Genomic DNA, 5,380 nt, shown 5'->3' with positions numbered 1-5,380 from the left:
GAAGCGAGCTCCACAGCATGGGCTTTACGCCAGGAAGTGTTCTAAGAGTAATGAGGGGCATGAAAGTGTCAGAATCATTCAATCCTGATTAAATTCCCGTCCTTTATCGTGAAAGAAGTGAAAGACTAGCTTTTTGAATCTCTGGCAACACTTTTCCAAATCTCATTCGAGCAATGCAAGTTTCCTATTTCCTGGAAGCTATCCCGTTTAGCACCTAGTTTCGAAGGAAAGGGAAAGGGAAACGGAGTGACCCGGAGAATTATCACCCTATCAGCTTTACTTCACCTTTCCTGAACATCATGGAAAGGGTCATAGTGGAAAAGACAAACTCGTACCTCGAATTGAACAACCTCATCTCAGATCATCAGCATGGCTTCCGTAAAAATTGTTCTACCATTTCCCAACTAGTAGTGATACACGACTACATCTAGTCTGTCCTGGACCGTGGGATTCCAAAGGATATTATCCTAATATATCTACTTAAGGCCTTTGACCGATTATCCTTGCGAAAACTCATCCACTGCCTAGAAGTCTATGGAATAAAGGGAAAGCTAAAAATTGGCTCTCAGCATACTTGAATGATAGAAAAATAGCAGTCGAGGTTGCAGATAAACTATCCACATTGACATATGCAACCAGTGACGTCCCACAAGGTAGTTTTCTCGGCCCAGTCTTGTTCGTCACGTACATAGACATTTGCATAAATGCCATTTCCCAAACCGACTTCGGCCTGTTTGCAGACGATAAAAAGCTCCTTGGAGAAGCTAGTGCATCATCACAAATCTAAAGCGACTTGGACGCCCTGACAGAGAAGCTCGAAGAATGGCAACTTTCACCCAATATAACAAAATGCTCTGTCGTCCATTATGGCCGCCAAAATCCGAAATACTCATACAAAATCAAAGGTATCTGCCTGACGAAATCTACCTATGAAAAGTACCTAGGTGTAATTCTGAGCTTGGACCTCAAACCAGAAAAGTATATCGGCCTGGATGTGCGTAAGGTATCAAATACCCTCTGGCTACTCACTCACTCCCTACGATACCTTGAAATTCACTCAAAGATCAAATTATACACAAGCTACGTCAGACCAGAGCTTGAATACGCAACTGTCATCTGGTCGCGATATCTCCAAGAGAATATTGACAGAATAGAACGAGCCCAGAAATGCTTTGTAAAAGGACTTCAAGGATTCAGAAATCTCCCTATGACAAAGGTCTAAGAAGGCTCACTCTCCATAAAATTGAGACAAGAAGAACGATCTTAGACTTAAAAACTCTTCAAGATAGGTTATTCAAGATAGGTTATGAGAGTTTTTGGAACGCAAAAGACAAGCTTGTTCAAATAACTCCCCAAAGCGACACAAGATCGCAGAGCCGGCAATTGGAGCCTATGACGAAGAAGACTGCAAGATCTAGTTCTTACCATCATATGTTCTTACCCCGGGTCATCAGGATCTGGAACAAACAACCATTCCCAGTAAAAAAGATGAAATTACTGGAAGCCTTCTCCAATAGCCTAAACATAAACATACCATATCACGAGACTTTCAACGTAGGATGCCTTTGAATGGGAGTCGTGCGGCAGTCGATCCGGTATTCGCCCTGCCATAACATTTTTCTTTTAAAAACGGGTCAATTATGTGGAAGCAATGAGTCATTACCCGAGAACCATCAAGAAGCTCTAAACAACCCCTGTTTATCTTCATCTTCAGTTTAGTAAGTTGACTGCAAGCCTGCACTTCAAGTGTGACCCTTTCACTTGAGAAGATCTAGTGCAGAGCAACCGAACATCCTTTTGACAAACAACATATCGCCCATGAGTATTCACAAGAAAATCTTGGCCTCCCCGCCACAAAAAAATTATAGAAAGAGGATGGTAATCATCATGAAGTTACAGATGATGAACAGCAGCACAATCAAGCCAATTTTTTCGTCAAAGTGAACACTCTAGAACAGAACGTAATCCCAAAAACCTCACCTTCGTCATACCATGTAACTTGAAAAAGTGAAAGAAGCACAAGACAGAAAATTAAGAAATTTCAAGTGAAGTAACGCTTTAACTAAGGGTCGATTAATATCTTATATATGACTCCTTGCTTTGTCCAAAATTTTTAAGAGTGGCTTCAAAGACGAGGGAAAAGTTGACATCCAAATAATAGAAAAATATGAAACATGAGACTATACTAGGTTGCCCAGCAAGATACCAAGAATTTACCCAGGAAATAGGTGTTTAAGTTTTCTAAGGATCCCAATGATATTTTTGGGCTTTTTAAATTACGGGGTAATAGATTCATTAACAATAGTGAAATTTTGGGAGAATTTAATTAAGTTACCTAGAGTTCTGGTTTTTAAGTCAGCATATTTGGACAGTTTGAAGGACGGTACACAAGACTCGTGGCCAAATCTGACCAAGAAAATGCCGGACCTTTGTGGTCTGTCCGAGATTTGAATTGAAGTAAAAAGCCCAAAGGATGAGAGGGTGTCAGATTGGAGGGAGGTCCAGCAAATCCTAAATGACCAAGAAATCTAAGAGTGACAAGTCCAAAGGGACCAGTCTATGTCCTTGAGGTTTTACTCCTAAACTAAAGTTTTAGTTGCATGTGCTTTTTTTAGAATTTGGGTTGAATCGAAAGCATATTAAAAATTTATTGTTGGTGAAGGGGGAGGGGATGGTTTGGATCATTAAAGAGACGAAATTTTTTGCGAAAGCTTAGGTTGACGGCCGGCCCCTACTTTTGCCTTATGTGTAGATATAGGAAAGATAATCTCTTTCATTTCGAGTGTGGAGAGCTGTCGGAGCAACGGCATGGATGTTTTAATCGAGTGGGTGGGAGGGTGTGTTGGTAAATTGAACTGACATCAAAGGGATCACATGCGCTATGAATTATTTCTAAAAGTTCTTCGTATAGAGAATAAACATCAATAATTATTTTTGAGGGGATCGCTGGTTAAGATTCCTAGAAGTTAAATTTTATTATTGTTGTAGTTAGTCGGTTAAAAATGTTGACTTCATTGTGCTTTTTCATGGTTTTTTAATAATTTAAAGATTTATTTTTTTCTTGGAGCTTCGCTTGGAGTTGTATATCGTGTTACCATTACCCGCTGGCTTTTTTCTAAGGATCTTATTTTATATTATGATGCCTGAAAGAAAGATTTTCATAAGGGAAGATGCCTAGGAATCAAATCCATCGGTCCCTAGGTCTATTAAGGAAACCCTTCAATACGTGTATTTTATTTAAACCAGAGCAAATCTATAAAACTCTTAAAAAATGAGAAAACATGACTTTCCAATATTTAAGGCTCGGCAATTAACATCAAGCCGCTTAAAATTCTTTTAGAAATTCAATTAGCTTTGCATGGACATTAGACTCAATCCTACTGGGTGCCTAGAATGTTGTCATTAGCAGAAATAATAAGTGTATTTGAGAAAGACGATCTCTTACACTGTTTGTTTGTCTGTTTGTACGTCTGTGCTAAAAAAAGATAACAAAAAAATAAAAAGAAAAGAAAAAATGAAAAAAAAGTAAATAAAAAGAGAAAAAGAAAAGAAAACCCAGAAAAAAACAGAAAAACAAAAAAAAGAAATATTAATGACATCATATTATTTCATTTGGAATAAAGAATCTGATTGGAGGTCATTCGACTTCGACTCCCTCTTTTTTGTCAACAATTTCAAAGTCATTGCCAATTTGTGAATTATGACTACTTCCCTCAGAATCGGTTTCTGATCGGTCTCAATCATTTTTATTACTCAGTTTTATATCTTCCACTGACTTTTTTTATTCCCGCATTTTGCTTTGATTCCTTGATATTTTTGTCCTCTTCTCTCACCGCTGCATCATCGTTCTCATCTTTTGTATCAGAATCCTTTGCTTTCTTCTTTTTCTTTTTTGACGTGCTCTTACTCTTTCCTTTTTACTCTTTCCTGGCCGAGTTGGTTGGTGCGCTGGATTCGGGATCCTTTGTCTGAGAGGACGCGGGTTCGAATCCCAGTGTACCCAATTCTTCGGTTGGGACGGGGGTCAGTGGCGTGACTCTGTAAGCTTAGCCAGAGTCGACCCAGCTCTAAATGGGTACCTGGAGAACTCTGGGGAAGGTAAACAGGAAGGGTGTGTGAAAGCACAGGATGGCTGGCCCCCAACCCCCCATTGCACTTCCTGGCTGAAGGGCCAAGAAACGGAGATCAGCACCGCCGGTAGGGACTGTAAGGTCTAATGCCGTATCCTTTACCTTTACCTTTTACTCTTTCCTTTGTATTCATACTAGTAAAGTGGCCAAAAAGAGGCAAAACATCTAACGTCTTTAGTTAGATTCGGTAGTAACCAGAAATGATGTTTTCCTAAGCTTACAATCCATATCAAGCAGAACAAAATAAATCGCAACACGGCTAGTCCAAGAATAAACAATAAAAAACCAGCACCAGCTAAGCTAAGATAGTAGACTCCCTTCCTCAGCGTAGGTGACCAAGGTGGAAAAGACAAAATCCAATATTGGCTAAAACTACCAAGGTTCTAGTGACCCAATACCACAGCAGGATGGGATCGTAGATCCATGCGTAGGCATCAGAAGAGTCAAGGAAAATTTGCTCAAGATGCATATCTAATTGGACATTCCTCTTCTTTGTTTCGATTTTTCCTCCCTCTTTCTTCTCATACCCTTATTTTGGTTTTCCTTCTCCTTGACTGCTTTCTGCGTCTTCGCCCTTCTTTTCTTCTTCCTCTGCCTCAATTTTGATACTTTTAAATCTCCTTTTCAATCCTTTGTTATCCTCTTTTTCCCCCTCCTTTTTAACTTTTGTCTCTTCTTTTGTATCTTCCTTTTTCCTTTTCTTTTTTTGTATGAACGTTGGAGACGGCTATTTTTTGCTCTATGAAAAAACTTGTAACGTAGCATGAGGTCTAGGTAATCAGTAACAGCAGTTCTATTAGAAAAGGTTGGAATTGCTCCCTCTTATTTCTCGTGAGCCCATTTTGATTCCACGAGAGCATCAACTGCTTTCGACCCAATAAAGTAACCTACTTGATGGTAAAGAAACTTAGTTTGCTTTATGGGTACATTCTTCTTCATCCACTTTGCGATCTGTGTCATTACTTTTGATGGTTTATAAAGTAGGTGAGACATGTAAAAATTTTGAGTGACCACAACATATTTCAATTAGTGCTAAGTGCAATTGAAAAATGTAGGTTACTGAGTAACTCAGTAGGTTACTGAGTCACCTACTGAGTCACCTTCTCAGTAGGGGCCCACCCCAGGCCACTCAGCGCGTCCCCAGGTGGCGGATAGGGGAAACCCTTGCAGATATGCAGGGTACCTCCGGTGTTGATGGAGGCGAGGACCAAGGGGGACCCAGCCCTTGGGGGTCCTAAAATATAACTGGG

At 39.9% G+C, this 5,380-nt stretch overlaps 1 pseudogene; it reads right to left on the bottom strand.

The window, feature by feature from the left end:
* Window positions 1-2,350: 2,350 nt before the first annotated feature.
* On the bottom strand, window positions 2,351-5,138 carry LOC136033347 (translocation protein SEC62-like; annotated as a pseudogene).
* Between the last annotated feature and the right edge of the window lie 242 nt (window positions 5,139-5,380).

This window comes from Artemia franciscana, chromosome 11 (assembly GCF_032884065.1).
Source record: "Artemia franciscana chromosome 11, ASM3288406v1, whole genome shotgun sequence".
NCBI classification, from domain to species: domain Eukaryota; kingdom Metazoa; phylum Arthropoda; class Branchiopoda; order Anostraca; family Artemiidae; genus Artemia; species Artemia franciscana.
The sequence above is the reverse complement of the archived record's forward strand: the minus strand, read 5'-3'. Positions and strand labels throughout refer to the sequence as shown.